The sequence below is a fragment of the Apteryx rowi genome, unplaced genomic scaffold, assembly GCF_003343035.1.
Source record: "Apteryx rowi isolate R43461 unplaced genomic scaffold, aptRow1 scaffold_103, whole genome shotgun sequence".
NCBI classification, from domain to species: Eukaryota; Metazoa; Chordata; class Aves; order Apterygiformes; family Apterygidae; genus Apteryx; species Apteryx rowi.
Window position 1 is genome coordinate 2,369,294 of NW_020447231.1, and position 19,565 is coordinate 2,388,858.

Here is a 19,565-nt window from a genome sequence, read left to right on the forward strand (position 1 = left end):
CTGTGCCTCGTCCTCTGCGCGGGGCGTGCACCCGCCGCCCTCCCCGGATTGACGCCCGCGGAGGGGTTGGGGTAACCCCCCATTTTGGGGTTGCAGCACCCGGTGTTTACTTCCTATGGCATCACCGGGGCCGTCGCAGCTCGTCATCCCCAGCGCCCGCCACTTGGTCTGGACGCGTCGCTGGGATTGGCATTATGCGTTGAGCCTCTGCTGAGGTTTATCCTGAGCATCTGCGTGACCTTACGTGAGGCGCGCCGAGCTGTCCTGTATAAATAAGTGCATATAAACAGCTGTGTTGGAAAAAGACAACGACAGCAAAAAAAGGATAATGGCTGTTTGCATGTTTCTTTGCATTCCTGTTTCCAGATGTTTGTGTTACAAGACCCGTGCTTTTCAGCGTTAGCCTAGACACCTGTATTTGCTGGTTTGTGTGATGCTGTTGGTCTGTAGAACAGCAGACCAATGGGCTCCCTGTCCCTGGGAGGTTTGCAGTGCAACTTGCTTGTAGTTGCGGTAGTGCTGTGACCCCAGCACGAAGCGATGTGGTCAGGGTGGTAGGTAGCACTGTGGCCTCCACACCTGCATGCATTTGCACGCCAGACCTGCCGTATATGGAAACATGTCCGTTTGCAGGATGCTCTTTCCTGAGGTGGGATTGTCCGGTGTTACCGGGAGGAGTTTGAAAAACTGAAGATCAGAGTCTTTGCTCGTAATTGTTTTCTGATTGTATGCAGTGCACCCATGGTCTTCTGTGGGTTTCGTTTTTTTCTGCAGCAGTGCTATCGCTCAGGGAACAGGAACTGAAGAGCAAAACTTAGTGTGCAGAGTTTGCATGGAAACTGCTAAGATATTTAAGAACATTTAACCTCTATTAATTTATTCCAGACAGTTTTTATGATTCCTTTCCCATGTAGAAAAGCCTTAAAAGGAAGAAGGTTCTGTGTTTAGTTTGGTGCATATTTTAGATTTTTGTCTATTCATTATGTTAGAATATGGTTCTGGAATATAGTAGGAGTGTTTTACTGCATATGCAGCACTGATGCACCCTTATCCGTTTCACATGACTTTGACGGAACACTATAGGAATGAAGTTGTAGCTTTGTCCCAATAGTATACATTTTTCCCCCATAGAGTGAACAAAATCAATTTATGCTAGTCAAAGCTCAGCGTAAACTGCATATACAGAATAACTGCATATACAATAGAGGGGCTTTCTGCCTGTGCAGTCAAGTACTTACGTGTTGACTGTAGCTCTCCATCTCTGCAGGCCAATATAATTCTGTCTGCAGAAGTCCGTAGTGTTGAGCTTGTCTATATTAGCAGTAGAGGTAGCCAGTAAGATTTCACTGTTTTGTTTTTTAAGTGACAGAACCAGAGGCTCTTGTATGTTTGCATGCCCTCAAACTCTAATGCAAGTGAGATGAGCTTGCAAAACCCTGTTGTCCTGGAAACCAGATTATCTATTTCCCCTTGAGAAACCACTGTATGCTAATGCTTGTTTCAAAAGCTCTTGTTTTAGAAACTCATTATCAAGGTTTTCTGTGCTTGTGAAGTTTTATTTCAATGGTATGCCTTGTTTCTAGCAATTCGAAGGGTCCTCGGAGGGAATGCCGCATCTTGCTGATTCTTTCTGAAGTCTCTCTGACAGTACTGGTGTTAGGAGGGAGCAGATAGTGGTGGAGAAACATAATAAACCCTTTGCAAGAATTTGAAATCCGGTATTCTTAAATTTAAGTGTCTGGCACTTTCYAAGCTTTGGGATGGACATGACCTCTTTGATTCACCATTCTCTATTGACAGTACCAAGTTGTTAGCAAATTATGATTTCAGTGCTTTGCTTTCAGGTATCCGTATYTAGGCTGTATGCGTTTTTCTCAACACATTAGAGCTTTGCCTGTGACTTAAGTTATTTGTAATGAGCTAATTTTAACTTAATCCATAGTGGATGCTAGGCTGTAGGGACACATGAAGGAAAAAAAAAMMCCACCAAAATGTGGCAAGGAGCCGCATGATCTTCAGAGGGAGTTTGGCTCTGTTACTGAAGACAGTAATGAACCCACCTGAAAAACTTCTCTACTTTTGTCCCACTTGCTGTCAGCTGAGACGGAAGGCATCAGCTCTCTCTCTATGCTTGTTTTAAATGTTCCTTGAGCTTTTGAGAGAGTAAGTACCAACTAGGATAGTAGAATTTTTGGTCTGAAGGCCTCAGATATATTGAAGGTTTGACAACCTCACCCATCTCTTAAACCTGGTCAAGTCCAGTCTTGTTGTACAGATATTGCATTAAATGGAAAAAGTTTACCCTGTGGAGTGAAATGAATGCTAGGAGAAATGGGTGCTTCAGTTGCAATGCATTCTGGCCTCTTAATCTTCATATTATTGTACTGGAACTGGGAAGGAATTAGAAAGGTCAAGGGTCCCTTTTCAGTTTGTTTCCTTGTTAGAGTGAATTCAGACTTCTAGTGATGTGCTTTGTTACAGCAAATTTAAACAGTCTAATCAGTATTACATAAGATGCACTTTTAAAATTTAAGCATACTTCTTGGACCCTTTTGTAGATTCCTTCAGTGGAAAGGCTTCCTCACTTCTTGCCTGGATGTTGCTTCTACCTATAGTCCTTAGAGAGGAGACTGAATAAGGTTGTAGAAAGCCCAGTTCAGAGCTTTATCTCATGTGCTCTTTGCTTCTGCCTCTCACTTCCCTTCCTGTTTCTTTTCTGACAAGCTGAACTTTTTCCCTATTGTAGGATTATCTACCTAACTCTTAAATGAACATCCTTTGCAAAAATGTTGTTAGAAAATATTGGCCTTGTAAGAAGAAAGATTTGGGGTTTATCTACCTCATCCACGTCAGTCAAGCAGATAGATGTAACCTGAAATATGTTTAAATCAGATGTATTGCTGTTTACCTAATATGATTAGCTCTTTACTGTAGACTACTCTTTACCGTAGATTCCTTTTGGTCTTCAGATACAAGGCAAAATTTTCCATCAGAATTGTTTTTTCTTAACCTTTTCTGCTCCACAGCCATTTCCTGCTGCCACTGTGCTCTCTCCTTCACTTCCAGTGTTCTTCTCTTTGTAGTCATCTACTTACTGTAAGGAAACTGCGGTCACAGATTGGCAGCAACTTGTTGTGCGGGGCAAAAACAAAGAACAACTGGGAGCAACGCAGGTTGAGAATGAAGCATGGTCCACATGAAGTAAGGAAGATAAAAGAGGCATTTGTAAATAAAAGAAGTCCCTGAGAGAAGGGTGTGTGCCTGGGCTGCACTGGGGAGTGGTAGAGTCGCAGCTGGCTTTTGTGGTTTGTCTGGCACATGGTGAGGGAAGTGTGCATGAGATAACAGAAGGCAAACTCCTCAAGTACTTACCTGGCGGTTATCGGGGCTCTTTCCTTGTTTCAGAAGCTAGGGTTAATTACATTGCATCAGCCAGCACAGATGCACACAGTGCTTCTGTTCAGTTCCATGGACCCAGCCACTTTACTGTCTCTCGCAGAGCAAAGGTGGTGCCAGTTCTGCAGAAATATGTTAGCACTCCTTGAAAAGAACATTTGAAGCTACAGTAGAGTAAAAGTATGTTCAGTTTGGGAAGATGTTGTCCCCGGTCCTTTATACTTGCACCAAGTGTGAATTTCTTGAATTTATGATGTTTTTACCAAATACACAATAAATAACAAGTAGGAATGTTAGAGTACAAAGTACATCCTAACTTAGAACAACGTTGATGATGCATAAGTGTAACATAGTTTTCCTCCTAATCTTTGGGCAAGTTGAGATCTTGATTTTAGGTGAAGGAGATTTCCTTTTAAAATTTTTGGTGTGGCTTGTGAATACATCGCACAGGATTTCTCTGCGGCTGAGTCTTGTGAATACATGTCTGTGTTCACTAGAAGTACTCATTTCATACAGCAGTGAGATACTGTTAAGACCCTGTATGGAATCAGCAGCATGTATTAAAGAAGACATTGATACTCCTGACCTGTTGACCTGTATGCAAGGTCCACGCATGAGAATATGTCCYCTTTGACTTTCCTGTATTTCTCAGGAAGGCCTGCATCTTGTTCATGCCTTACTGCTCTGTCATGCTAACAGAGAGGCGTGTTGTGTGAGAGGTGACGTTCTCTAAATACAGCCCTGTTCTTCCAGTTTATTGCAGACAGAACAGATTTTGTGGAGGAGACAACTGAGCAGGGTGAAAGGGAGTAGCATGGGAGAGCGGGGATCTAAGTATAGAGGGGGAAAGCGAAGGAAGAAGAGAGAAAAGGATATGAGAGTAGATGGTCTGTACAGGAAGGAGGAGAGAATGTGACAGAAGAATGTGTCCAGTGTTTTCCTGGCCTGTGTTGTGCAGTGTTTCCCTGCGGAGCGCTTTGAAGTTGTAGTTGCTGCCAGCAGAGAAGGAGTTCTGCACCTGTAGCTGCAGCTGGGCTCTCCAACTCTGGCCAGCAGGGCTGACCTTGGAGAGAGCACAAAAGCAGGGACCAGGCTTTAGCACTGGTCTTCTCTGGCAGATGGGTCTTGAATATGGGAAGTAAGTGGGGCTGTGCCACTGTGAACGCGAATGTGGGGACAGAGGCCTGATACAGGGTTTGTAYGTTGCGAACTCACACTGCTAGATGAGATGCCTTAGAACAGCTGGAGAGCGTCATCTGCTCTCACAAACACAGCTTTTTTCTTCTTTGCTGAAGAAAATAATACATTTTGTATTATTTCATCACCTACGTAAACACTTACAAGAATAATTATTCTTTCTACTGGTTTRTGTTGATATGACTAATTATGGGAAGTGCATCTGCAAAGACATTGCAAATCTTTGGAAACAGCACATCTCAGTTACATGGGGCTGAGCTACCCTACCTGCAGGGCAGTAAACTCTTACAGAGTTCTGCAAATAAGAACGGTGCTTTCTATGCACTCGCAGATGGCTCTGCCTGTGTTCAGTTCCTTTCTTTTCTGCAGGGCAAAGAAGTCCATACTAACTTTATGCTTGAATAGCTGTTTTGCCTGTTTGCGCCTTGCCCTGTCAGTGAGTTTCCTGTAACTTTTTTCTAGTTACAGGAGCATGTATAAGCAAAATAAAATGTGCTTAGAAAGAATGTGATGCCTGGGATTTCTCCTTGCGATGAGCAAGAGAAGTCTCTAAGATAGAATGTAGGAATTATGGCCAGTGGTGGAGGCACAGAGGATAGCAGGTTTGCTGAGAATTTGTTCTTCCACTCTTTCTTTGTTGTTAAATCTTTTTGCAATGGGGAAAGTACAATGCTTGCTTACTGCGCGGTTAGGTATTATGTCTTTCTGTAATTCAGATTTGTATTTATTTCAAGCATTAACCCTTGGCAGTCTGAAGTTTGGGTTCAGGCTTTAGCAGTGTTTTCTTGAGAACTGTCCAGTCTTTGAGAGTTATAACAAGACTTCAGAATCAAAAAATGGCTTTGTATTAGGTGTCTCAGAATTACTTGTCTGCCTTGGAGCCCTCTCTGTTCTTCTTCTGTCTTTCTCTACGTTTTCTCAGTGATGATCTGTATTAAAGGAATAATCTTAGTTTGCTAAGCCTCCAATTTTTCATAGTATTCTTTCAAAAACAAATGAAAACCAGTGATATTTTTTCAGTGATGCTCAAAATAAAGTAGCTAATGACAGGACTCTCTGAAGATTTTTTTTTTCCCTTACCTTCCTGAATTTCTCTGTGCATCTTGCTGCCCATGTATCTTGTCTTGACACTGACAGTTCTTTTGATCCCATAGCTACTTTTTATATTCATTAAGCTGGAAATTACTGCCTCCCACAGCCAAGCAGGTGGAACAAAACATGTGCCTGCGCTTCAGCAACTTCAGTGCAAAGTTCAGCAGCTTAATTTAAACTGGTGGCTTGACATTTCTGAAGAGTGTTCATGTGATCTGGTCCATTGACTTTGCTTGGGAGGCAGTAAACTTTAGCAACAGAGTGGTAATATGTTAAATCACCAGAGCTGCTTGCCAAGCTCTATGTGCCATTTTTCTGTTATATTTTTACCACTGAGTGATAAGTATTAGTGCAGTTAGTTCTGCTAGCAGTTCTCAGAATATCAGGATTTATTTAACACTACAGCATTTGTTTAAAAAAAAAAAAAAGGCTTCTGTATATTCCTGTGGAAAATGCTATGTATAAAATATAAAATCTGGGATGGGTCTTCCTGTCCAAGTCCAGAAGTCTCTAGAGCATCTCTCAGGTGCTTTCTGTGTATGGATGTCATCTGCACAAGAGAATTATATCATGGATATTTTATCCCTTTCCATTTGTGTGGGTCACTTTACGTTCACAGTTATACAGTATCATATGGGCAGATATAGCCACAACTAATATAATAAAAAAGCAGTCATATCAATAGAAAAGTCATGTTTGTCTAGCCATGTTTAAGAGTCAACGTTGCAACTGGAAACCAGGAATTAGTGTCGTGTGATACAACTCCTTGTGGACTTGCAAATTTGTTCTGCTCTCCAATCATGTATTTCTAGAAACATTGAATATGGTCCTGGAGATTTTCTGGTGATCATAAGGAGAGAGTGTTGCTTTTGATCCCAAAGTGTGGGTAGACTATCTATCATAATTTCTGGGATCAGGTGATTGTATTCAACATTGCTGGTTTCGTGCTGCAGGGAAGGCGATGCTGCACCACACAAACAAGACAGTAGAGACGTGAAGACAACATTTTAAACCCCAGACGACCTATGCTGCTTGCAAAATGGCTGTATTAAAAGAACAATCCATCTGATCACAATTTGACCTTGTGGACTTCAGTTATGCTAACTCTTTAGTTAGATGATCTGCTTTTCTTTGTTGTGTTTAGTGCACAAGAATGGCCTAATCTGGGGGTAAACTGAAGTCCTGCTGTAAAGGACATTGTTGAGCTCAACAGCTTTATTTGTTGTAGAAATTGTAAGATGTGCAGTGAGCGAGACAGGTGATTGAAGGAAGAGGAGAAGATGGTCTTGTGATAGAGAGCTTCAGAGGTCTGGGATGTACCCCTACCACCTGCCACAGTTCCCATGTGGTGCAGGGCAAGTCTTTTAAAACTGTCCTTTTGCCATTGCCAGTACAATGTTTCTCGATTCTGGGGTGCCCAATTTAAGATCTTTTTTTATTTTTGATTTTACAAAGTGCTAAGCCCTCACAGCTGTTTGTGCGTGTATTATGGAAAGTACTGTGTACTTCAAAAGTTGGACACCCCGAGTTAGTTGATACTTTATTCCCTCTGCCCAACGAGTCCAGTTCTCCCTTCAATTTCATGTCCAGTGTCTCTCCCATTCCCTCAGCTGGCTCCCGGGCTCCTTTCCCAACCTTAGGTTGCCCCTCTCAGCTCCCTCGATGCTCCTTGCCAGTCTCTTTGCCCAGCCAATATCTGTCTGTTCCCCAACTCTTTATTGCAGTGCTTTCTCCCAGCCAAGTAATTCCTGACCTTATTTCTAGCCCCAGACCTCAGTCATGGTCTTCAGCCACCTTCACGTTTTTAACCCAACTTTGCCAATATTGCTCTTCAAATCTATTACTCCTTTCCCTACTCCTTTGGTCTGGCCATTTTCTCCTTGCTTTTGAATTTGATGTCCTGCTCTTCCTTCTGTAGGCTTGTCCTAGAAATGCAGTTTGCCTTGGCCCTGTCCAGTGCATATGCAGTTTGGTCAGCTCTGGAGTGCTCAAAGTAATTGTTTGGCATCTTTGGAGATTTTAGTTGTTAGCAAATCTCTGCTGAATCTGTGTTAGCTGTGACTTTTAAAGGTTTAGGATAGAAAGGAAGGATTGCCAGATTTCTTTTTCTTTGATTTATGCAAAACATATTTTCCTTTAGCCTTTATTCTTGGCAGTAGTTGAACTGTTTTAGCTGAAATTAATGGTTATGTTTTTAAAACCAGCCTGAGGCAAACACTCAGCATGAAAAGTGTTTGGGCACATGCTTTGGGAAAAACTAGCAACTGAAAACAGCAGTCTTTTAAGAGGTGGTGTTGAGCAGCCCTAGTTACAGGTGGTGGTTACAAGTGGTTACCAGTCTCACCTCCTGATATCTCCTCTTTTGCTGAAGGGTTAAGGAAGTGCTTTGCAAACTCTTCATTCTCTTCATACAAACCAGTATATCTCAGCTATTGTGCAGTAATACAGCAGCATAATATTGGCATGTAATGGCATATAAATGATTTTTAAAACAACACTGGCCTAGTGATGGCGTGTAAATGACTTGTCCAGAAGAAAGCAAGGTAAATTTATGTAGCAAGGAACTGTTTCCAGTGCAAACAAAGACTTTCCTACTGCTCCCCTTTTGATAAGAATGATGGAAATGTCAAAGTGCATCTTTGCTTTGCCGCATACCAAAACTCTTCCCACAGTTTCTCCCCCTCAAGCAATGCAGTGTTCCCAAACAACTATGAAGAAGGATTTGTTAAGCACTAACTCAAAATGTATGGGTGCTGCCCTATAAGCTGTCTGCAATACTCAGTCCTTCTCTCATCAAATAATGAACAGACTTCATCTTACCAAGTTTGTGAGACTTGAGAGGACTACATACGTTCTGATTTCATGGTGAGTTCAGATTAAATCTCTCCTACACTACATTTCTTCTGGCAATAAGATATCAGCCAAGAATGGTTATTTTGTCAGTTAGTTTGATCCAATATAGCCATCTGTATTTTAGTAAAATTATCACTTTCCAAGAAATATCAAAGAACTGTATTTCTGCTAACATGACAAATGGTTGCTGTAGCAGTGCCCCAGACACAAGCTTCCAGTAGGAGGTTTAAGTTTACTGCTTCACTTGTGTTAATTCTCCATCAGGTTGTCACGTAGCTTTCTATCTTTGTTTGTGACTTCTGTGTCATGGTGTCCGAAATGTTCTGTACTTAATATATCATTGGTAGGTTACAACTATGGGTTCCCAAGAGGCTTTCCAGCTGGGAGCAAGCAATCTGTTATGACCAGAAGGATGTGTCTTGTTTATATGCTCTATAAAAAGACAGCRCAGCAAAATACAGTCAGTGAAGAAATAGACATGAAAGCTCCTGTAGCAAATGAGTGTGCAGTGAGAATTTTGGATGTTTGTGCTGCAGTGAACGTGGAGAATATTTCAGATTGAATATGTAATTAATATATTGAATGAGTATGCCTCCATAAAATATTTGCTGTTCTGTTGTATAGCATAAGTAGCCCAGTTACCGTAAAGATATACGTGTCCAGGTGCTGTCAGAATTAGAAACTTTAGCACCCTGCAGGCTTGGATGTGAAATGAGCAATTATATTAAATCTGCTGAATAAAATGAGCATGCTACTAAAAATAAGCTGGTAGGATGTAAATAAAGCCATTAGAAGGCATCAYGGGCTCCGTGTTGGCTTTCTGCACAAGTAGGGAATTGTGCTGCTTTTCAGTGGGTTCACAACACCTGCTACCTCCCAGCAGGATGATATTGTCCTGGGAGAAGAGCTGCTGGTGGAGTGGAGGTTTCTGCTCTGCCGTGTAGGAGCTGTTCAGCAATTAAACTAGCTGCAAGGTACAGGGAGCCTTTGAGAGCAGCTCTGAAAGCGTGGCTCTCCAGTCCTAGCAGAAAGCAGGTGCCTGGGGGGACAAGCAGTGGGGGACTAGCTGAGAGGTTTTGATTGTGGATCAGCATTCTTCTAGTGAGGTTTCTCTTCCTGCAAACAGCAATGAAAACTTCTAGTGTTTTRTTACGTAAATGTCGTGTCCCACGTAGTCAGGGGCATTAGATGTCTCAGGGGCTAAAAACCTGGCATATGAATACAAATTCTTTACTTCTGTGCCTTTCTGTTTCCCTCCTGTTGATGTGAAGTGACATAAGCATGGTTTTCCCCAGCTCCCCTTGCCTCAGAGTTAACATACATACTGCTACTCAGAAAGTAACGTTAGTTCTTGGTCTTGAAACAGCAGGGCGCTRTCGTGTTGCCGTCTTTCTTTAGCTGTCCTGAGTTACTCTGAACATTTTGCATCTAGCTTTGAAGTGTTTAAAATCCCTAGAACATGTTTGCTTCTGGGGTATCTGCTGTTGGGTGAAAAAGGCAAGAAACAAAACAGTCCCCTCTGCCAAGATGTGTGTGACAAGGATAGTTCACCCCAGAAGGAGTTAACATTAGAACCTCTCTTCCTTTCCATGCTGCATCTGACAGGTAGGGACTGGAGAGAGAAATAATGAATCTCTTTTCTGATACAGTAGAGCTTCTGCAAGGATGCTCCTGGGAGCTTTCAGTCTGAGTGTGGAAATGCATTTTGCCGTATGCGAACCCTTTTCCTCTCCCATTTCTTACTTCTTGCTCTGGAAATTTGCATTTGGGACAGGCATCCAGGATGAGTTTTAAGTGAAAGGGTGATAGAAGCGGGAAGGGAAACAGCTCTGTGAAACTGTCTGGAGAGTCCTGTGAAAGGTTCTTTTAGGAGGAAGCATGGTCCTCTTGTCCCAAGTAAAGTAAGGTCATGAATAATTCTCTCTTGTAAAAGTCAGGCCTTACAACCTCCTTTTTTCATGCAGCAGTTGAAGAAGTTTCAGGGAATGTATGTGGCAGTAATACTATCAATGTTAGTTATTTGAAAATCACAGGAAGCCTTCAAAATCATGAGGGTTTTAGAAATAATCCTTGTTGTGTACTTTCATAATTGTATTCTAGTTTTGAGTGGGCCCCAGTCTTGATGGCCTGAGCACAGCAATATTGAGTAAAATAGCATTCTGCATCTCATACTTTGCTCTTCCTAAAAACCCTCATAGCTTTTCTGTGACTGAGTGTGGTTTTGAAGAAATAACATGTATCTTGCAGGCTTTACAAGTTGACTTGAAGTCACGTTTCCAAACTCTACATTGTGCCTTCACAATGGTTACAAGGATGGGTGAAAACTGCCTTTATTTGGGCTCCTAAATACATGCGGATTTGCATAATTGTATATAGTTCATTGTCTTAGGGATTCACCGTGCAAAATTATGCACAGGATGTGAATTTGAACTCTGATGCTGACAGCAGCGTCTGTCTGTATTGCATCTACCTGGGACTTTTAGAAAGTGAAGAATGAGTGAAGTACAAACAAGTTGAAGCTTGATGGTATTTCTGCAGCAGAGCAATATAAGGAACTAGAGAGTCTCTGCACTGAATGTTTTGAGCCTCATGCTTCATGGGAAGCATTAAAATTTGGGCTGCTCCTGCAGGCAGCTCTGTGCTCCTCGTTGTCATGACAAGGGCATTCTGAGAGGAACGTGGCCAGAGCATGATGTACCCTGGAAATTTCCAGCTGGGACCTGCTACTGAGGTTGATAAATTAGAGCTCTCAAACGGCTGGTCTAACTTAAACTGTGAGGTTTAAAGTTTGGAGGAATCATGAAGTGGTAAAAATCGATCTTTGTCCTTTTCTGGGTTTGTTGTTTACCAGCTGGGTTGGGGAAGGAGGAGCCCATGAAGGCTTATGTCTTGAGAGAGAGTAATGTTTAGTGGCTCTGGAAGGGGGAGAGCTTTTGGTTTTTCTCAAAAGTGCCAAGCAATTTGGGTACAAAAGAGAAAATATAAGTGCTAACCCCCATTTCCTTCTACTTCTGGAGATTTTTTTTTCATGACCCCTTTCTCCTGAATGCTGCAGTTATGCTTACAGATTAGGAATGGTCTAGAATGGGTCCATTTGAAACAATAAAGCCATGCAGGTGGAAGGAGAAACATCTGAAGAGAAGGGTATTCTCAGAGCACAAGTTGAGAGGTCTGAGCTCTCTGTGAAGTATGAGTGGGTTAGGAAAAGGAAAGCCATGCATATGAGTTCTACACAAACAGACTTAAAAAGATCTTGAAATTAAATTGTGGAGCAGATAGGGCAATATCATTTATCTGTCCTTATTTTTAGGATGTTGTAGGTGGGAAGGAGCTAATGAAAGATCCTCTTAGAAATTATGATGCTAAGATCATGAGAGCATAACTCGCAGAACTGCAAGAAGCAATGCATTAAAAACAGAAAAAAGGAAAGAAAAAACAAGGAAGTGGAACTGTGAACTCAGAGGGTAGTTTGGTAGTACTGGATTAACAGAATTAGCAATCAGAAAGTGAAAGCATCCAGATGTCTAAAAATTGGGAGATTTACATTTCTCAGAACAAAAATGAAAGGAGAAGCAGCTCTCAGCACAATAAATTTTTGAAATACTACACTAGAGCTTGAAGGGAGTACCTTCAAGGCACTGTGTGAACTGGTACAGTACAGAGGCAGTGTAAAATTTCTAAGTGGTAAGAATTTGCTTTACTTTCAGAATCAGCCTCCTAAAGCATAACAGGAAAAAAGAAAACCCCAAAGCAAAACATGAGGTTACCACACTGATTTCTGCAGACACCCAAATCAGAGGAAACTATTAGTTGCTCTTAATACATTTAGAAATAATATTTCACTCTGCAAAGCTGTCCTAAAATATTCTCTCGACTGCGTTGTTTTTAGTATGATAATTGCTAATAGAAAAACTTCTTTAATGGTTACCCTGTGGGCAAAGACAAATATGAAAATTTAATTAACTTCCAGAGAAGAAGAAATATGCCTTAAAAATAAAACCATGGTTACTTAAGTGACTATTTCTTCAACAAGCCATTAAAACCAAGGAAATCGGTAGTTAACCTGTCATTGGTAACCTGCAATCATGATTTCATCTTTCCCATTTCCACGAGCCCTGAGATATATACCTATTTCTTCTGTCTCCATCCAAATGAACAGCTTTTTATTTCTGAGCAGATATTTGGTAAGGATATTTTCTAAGGTGAGACTCTTGTGGCTGTTCTGCATTGGAGTAGGAAATTCAATGCATTACTAAAATGTTGGCGGGTACTTCTGTCAAGTAGCTCTGAATGCCACAGCACATTGGATGTAAAGAGGTTTTTTTTGTATCCTACTGAATCTAAAGAATGGGCTAACATCCCACTGGTAAAAAACAACTCTGTCCTCCTCCAAACTAAACACCATGACACTTGGTTCCTGCTGTAGGAACAGCCTCTTGTCTCCAAAGCACTGCTCTCTGTCCTTCCTAAGTGTGAGTCTTTTGAGCCTGTGAATTGTAAGTCAGCCCCTTCCCATCCAGTCACCTGCATCCATGTTAACTTTTGAACAGCCATTGCACCCTTTCACCTGGTGAATGGATGCGTGTTAAGGAAGCATTCTGTTACAGTGTTTAAATGCATTACGCAGATGAGTAAGTATAGGGAAAACATTTTTTTTAAGTGGGGTTGCTTTGTARGAGAGTTTATTTGTGTGAGGTTATTGTCTGCAGTGCAGGAATGAGATGATATACTGATGCAGGATTCCTGCTGCAGTACGTGTGGTGGTTTCCTGTTGCAATACCTGTGGTTGGAARTAATCTGGATGTAAGACCTGTTTTTCTCCTAGTTAGGTGACATTTTGCACAGGGCTGAAAGCAGGAGCTGTGAGCAAGGCAATGGAGAGATGTATGAGGGCTTTGTAGCTGAAATTTGAAAAGGAAGAAGATAAAGCTGCATGTTTCCTTTGTATGGTTGGGTAGTTTTGTTGTTTTTACATATTTTGGGGTATCCATTTGAATAATATCAAGTAGCATTTAGTGAAGATTTCTGGGAGAAAGAGCGCAAGAGAAAGACCATGCCTGTATGTGTATATGGCGTGTACCCATATTTGCCAGAAGAGCAGCACGGATGATAACCTGTCTCTTCTCTCAGCAGCCCAACCAACACCATTTTCCATGTCACCTTTCAGTCCCGTGTCCTGCTCTTCTCCTTCAGATCCTACACAAAACCCCTCTACCTTCCGTGTGCTGTTCAGACCTCGTATTCCCACTCAGTGTGCTTTGGATGCTYGAAAGCCCTTTCCCGGTGACCCCCATTTCTGTCACATTCAAATTTGAAAGTGATGTTTCAGCGCTGCCGCATGTGCATGGCGATGCACATATTGATACTTCATTCTTCTGCAGCATTTGTTTTTTTATGCCAGAAGGGGTGGAAGTGAAGGAAGGATTTAAACCCAGAAAGTCATGGAGAAGTGTCACTGGCGGAGTGACGGGCAGTGTGGAAATCCTTGAAATGACGCAGATGATGAGCAAAGTTTGTAAGATGAGTAGTAAGGGAGTGTGCTCCTCTCTAGCAAACWGGAGGAGCTTGAAGCTGGAGTGGGAGGTGTGTGATGTCTCCACGACAACGATTTTTACTGGAAAACATGGGGGGTAGGGGGTGAAGAGAGAAACATGCAACACTTYGGAAGGCTTTGGAAATGTGCTGCTGTCATTTGTTCTCGCTGTCAGGCTGACTGGCCTACTTCCCTCTGAAAAGCATTTGCTAACAAAACTGGGTTGCAAATCCTCCAACTGAAGGCACAGCTTCATATAGCAGCAGTCGACCCCACATGTCAGAGTTGGATTTTCTCTTTTCTCTCTGCCTGAATCTGAAATCTGTGGTTGGCAGTGGTTCAACTTCCCAGGCTTTAACTGAATTTCCATATTCAGAGCACTAGATGTTTGCTTTTGGATAGAAATGGAGACAAGTTCTCAAGTAAGGAGTCAAAGAAAATCAGCTGCTGTCTGCTCCTTCACTTTGCTGATACCACAGCACTCTTAATGTGGCACTCTTAATTAACTTTAGAGCTTGCTTCCATTGCTTGTTGCCAGAAAAACGGTGTGAAGCAATGTAAGCTTACTCCTGTTATTGGAGTGCTGATTGTGGGCAAAGTTGAAATGAAAGAGGAAGTTGGGGGGGAAACATTGTTGCAGTTTGATAACACATTTAAATAATTATTTTTTTTAAGATGTGGAATGTATCGAAATCAGTTGCCTGTATTTTTAATGTCTTGTGTTTTAATTTGTTGTTAGCATAAAAATATTAAGGTGTTTATAAAATGTGTATGCAGCACTTGAGACAGCATTGCACAAAGTTTGTGTTTTTAATGCTGGAGCTTTAGCCTTTCTAGAAAAGGATATTTGCCTAATGATACTCTGTTGGATCTAACCTTCTCCTTTACCCACCCCATTTTTCATCCACAGTTCAAATGGCTGGCTGAAGATAGGTTCTTTGGATACATCAGCATGAAATTTTGCAGATGGTCACCAGTCTTAATACATGTGAAGCTGTGATCACAGTTTTCTAAACAGTGCCAGAGATGCTGGATTATGTTTTTGGTATTGCCAAATCTCTTAACTTAGTCTTGACTGACAAATGATGGCGTGAGGCCCAGATTAGTGATGGTGCATCAGTGAGTCATTTGCAGTGATGGTCTAGATCTGATTGTAACAGATATTTTTTACAGACACAAAAGGGCCAGTGCAGGACAGAATGGGAGCTATCCTGGCATATTTTAGGTAGAGCTGTCTTTAGGTTCTTGTGCATGTACCAGAAGAAACTTCTCACCTAATTTTCTCCCTGCAGCATGTTTGTGGCTAGGATCTAGAACAGCATGCTCTCTGCTGCAACAGGAATTTACAGCTCGGTACTAGATCCAAGTGCCATTTTTCTCCTGGTGCATTGGCAGTTTGAGAGTTGCAGGACTGGAGCTGAGTGGAGAAATGTGGTCTTCCCTGACATCCAAGTGGGATGCCCCTAACACCAGCTGAATAAGGCAGCCCGGGTCCCCAGGAGAGCATGCAGCGGGCCTGGGCAGTGGGCACACGTATGTCTTAGTTGTACGGATCAGTACTGGGGTCCTCGGGGCTCCCCGGTTTCCCTCCCTGCTGGGAGCAGGAGGGGAAGGGGAAGGGAGGGCGCAGCTAGTGTGTTGAGACAATCCAGGAATCCAGAACACTGTGCGCTCTCTTTGCCTGGGGAGACCCAATCAAAACGATCATTTGGAATGATTTTGTTTATTTATTTTTTTAACTAAATGTGTATGGGAATTGTCCCTTGTAGAAGGCTTTCCTGGCACCTCTGCTGCAAGCCAGCTCTCCCCTTGACAGCCCTAAAGTATTTGTGAATGTCATTTTTTTGGGCTGAAGCTTTGAACTGCTAGAGGTCGTGCTTTGGCAGCTCTGAAGAATTAAGTCTTAAACAAATAGTGTGTGAAGTTTGAGCAACAGCAGCGTATTTTCCTTCACCCTGCAGGTCTTGAACTGGAAGGCCTGTTTTTAATGAAAAAAGACGCCTACAGAGCAAAAGATCTCTTTGTTTAGATCACCTTGGTTTCATACAAACATTGAAAAGATCATTTTCAAAGCTCCTGTCCAGAAATGTTTCTTTAACTTACAAGCTCAACTGAGCAAAGTGGTTTTACTTTTTTCCTTAATTCAGACCAGCAGGTTGCTTGAAAGAACATGAAGCGCTTGTCTTCTACTTGGATTTAATGTTTCTGCTTTTAAAGGAGTCTATTTCTGCTCAACACATAAACAAGAAACAGGAAACTGAAACGTAGTGCAGTGTTTAATCCCATTTGAAAACATTTACATGAAAAAGGTCTGTATATTTTTCTGGGCATGTGTTCTAGCTGTAAGGAAAAGGAGATAATAAGCTTTACTTTTTAGTGGGAATGCACATAACTAATTCTCCTTGCATTTTGTCAGGAAACCTTGCATAGTGATCACTTTTATATATGCAGACAGATATATTTTCTAGGATTTTTCTTTAATATTTCACTCTGCAAATAGCTAACAAACTTATTAGAAACAGAGTTTTACATTTATATGCCAGAGTTTCAGTATCTGTAACTGTGATACCATACACTTCCTAAATTCTTTAGAAATCATACATTCCAGATTTTGGAGAAAACTTTTCTCAACTAAAATTACAGTAAAGCTTGAACACTAATTGGTGACATAGGTATTAACAATTCTATTTTCTAAATGAGCACATACCACCAATAAATGAAAATTCAGCATTATTTTGCCTATGCTGGAGTAGTAAAAGTCACCTATTTAGTGAAACTCTGTAAAATCACTTCTCATTAAATCATAATGTTGTGGACAATAGAAATACTTAAAGATCTTGAGATAGAAAGAATTTTTTCCTTCTCTCCAGGGCCTTTTTCCCAACACAGATGTAGTAAGCTTTGTATGTTGGTTTCCACTTCTCTCAATTTATAGCTTTAAAATAAACCAAACGAAAACATCTAGCAGCCTTTAACAACATAGCATGATTGAAATAGACTTTCTCACTAGTGATGACCAATGAAGTAAATAAGGGAGGATGCTTATTTCTATTTTGTGAAGAAAATACTTGTTTAGAGAGATTTCTTTTCATGATTTAAGCTATCACTTTCACCAATGTTTTTAGAACTTTATTTGTTTTTTCAGTGTCTGTGGTTGCAGATTTTCTTTGACTTTAAAGTTAGTGAAAAACAAAATATTCAAGAGAAACGGTAGGTTTGAGGAAGAATGTATTTCTTGAGTTCATATAAAAATACATTTCGGCAACATATATTTGAGTTTGGGATGTTTTCTTGATGTAAAGCAAACTGTTAGAGGTCAAGCATGGGACAACAGCCTCTGTAGGCTGCTCAAATTCCTTGTTGTTTTCTTCTGCTTGACTGTGGATTAAATAGAAGGAGACAAAGAGAAGGCCTATGGCTAATTAACAGATACCAGTGTCTGTTGCAGCTAATGATGGTGTTTACCAAAAGGTAATGTACGTTCTGTTGTTCTCTGGGTTTGACACAGTTCTGTATTTTTGTGTGTTTTTGTTTTGGTCTACTGTAAAACTCCTGACCTTGTTTCAGATGGAAAATTGGTGCCAATCATTCTCTTTTTTCCCCCAGATACTTCTAAATTAAATGTATTGCACTATCTATCTTTTTTTTTTTCCTCCTTCCCTCCCTTTTTAAGTAAAGAAAACAAATCCCACAAAACTCATTTGATATTTTTGGTTTCCCACATCTATTTTTGGCTGCTTGCATCATGGGGGGAAAAATGAGACGTGGCTCATAGTACACTGACATAGTAGGCTATATATGTCTGTTGACTGGTGAGAGACATACTTGTTTTTGAACGTCTCAAGTGGAAGTATATGCTCAGACATCATAGTAGTTGTTCAGGCTTCAGGGTGTTTTTGTTGATTTGTTGGTACAAGTCATCACCTGCGCTTGAATTTGCAGGTTTTCCTCTCCTTTCCTGCCTCGGGTTTTGTCCAGGGGCAGGACGAGAGGCAGCGGGCACAAACTGAAGCACAGGCAGTTCTGTCTGAGCGTGAGGAAAAACTTATTCACTGTGAGGGTGGCTGAGCACTGGAACAGGTTGCCCAGAGAGGTTGTGAAGCCTCCATCCTTGGAGATACTCAAAAGCCATCTGTACAGGGTCCTGGGCAACCTGCCTAGGTGACCCCGCTTGAGCCAGGGAGGTTGAAGTAGATGATCTCCAGAGTTGCCTTCCAACCTCAACTGTTCTGTGATTCTGAGGTGGCCACCGGCAGCCGGGGCAAGTGGCTATGGATGAGCAGAGCTTGCTCTGCTGCCACCGCCCTTCTGAGCTGAGCATTTGGCCTTCTCGTTAGTTCTGGTTTGTAACTCAGCTCCTGCTGTCTAAGGACGATGGGTCTCCTAGGTTGTCGTGCTGGACATGTTTGGTTAACAGTCAGGAATGCCTCTGGTCTGGACAGTTGAATGAGCTGAAAGTTGGGGTCCTAAATATGGTTTGTATATTTGCAATGGAAGGTTGGTTTTTCACAGGGATATGAGGTCTGTGGCAGTTACAGAGAGATACAGTGTGATCAAAAATGATTTTGCATTGGGAAAAGGATGTGTTTTCTGCCATATGATTTTCCCTTGCAATGTGAATGTAAGCTTTAATACAGAGAATTGTTTTAATGTGTGAGAAATTGAAATGAGAGCTTTTTATTGCTTAAGGGAAATGAAGGAGACAACTCATGACAGTAAATTATGATGATCATTTATCTGTTGGACAGAATTGTTGCTACCCTTGAGATTGGCTTTTAATTTCAGTGAAACTGAAAACGGTTGGTAGCTCTCTCTTGTACAGTATGTTATTCAGGAGCTCTCTACAAATAATGAGAAGGCCTATCAAAATATTATGTTTTCTTTCTTTTGACCTGTTGCCTGCTTTCCTTTTTGAACTTGACCTGATAATGACAAATTTTCTTCAGAAAAATTCTGAAAACCCACATAGATTATTTTGTAGCTGAAACCACAGAGAAAACAAATAAATAAGGACATCTGTGGATGGGATTCGGCTCAGAAATAGGTGTATACACAGCTCTGGGGGATAAACATTCACAAATATGTGAACTAACATCTACGCATAACTTGCATATACACACAAACTCCTAAATTCAGCTGCAGGGCTGTAAGGAGCGCGTATTCAGGTAGTAGGGAGAGCAGACTGGAAAAATTTGTAGGTAAGAGAAGACAGGATGAAGTGATGCAATTAATTTTTTCTGTCTTTTTCGAAGTAATCTTTTTTTAAAGAAGAATTTCAAGTTCTGTTTTGTTGCAGGCGCATAAATAGGTCACAGTGTGTGAACAGAGTGAATGATGCTGAGTACACAGAGAACTAAGACTGCACTAAAATCAGCCTCGTCTTTGCTTATATCTGCCAAGTCTCAAGCTCAAGAGTCTTTGTTCTCTGCTCCTGCTCATGTCATTACAGATCGCTAAAGCCAGACACTAAACTGGTCAGAACAGACCTTTTACA

General features: G+C 41.4%; 1 long non-coding RNA gene across 1 annotated transcript; it reads right to left on the reverse strand.

Moving 5' to 3' along the window:
* Positions 1-320: 320 nt before the first annotated feature.
* LOC112966427 lies at positions 321-1,347 on the reverse strand. Its single transcript, XR_003253604.1, has 2 exons — positions 1,239-1,347; positions 321-800 (listed from the first exon to the last, which is right to left on the reverse strand). It is a non-coding gene; the product is annotated as an uncharacterized LOC112966427 (long non-coding RNA).
* Between the last annotated feature and the right edge of the window lie 18,218 nt (positions 1,348-19,565).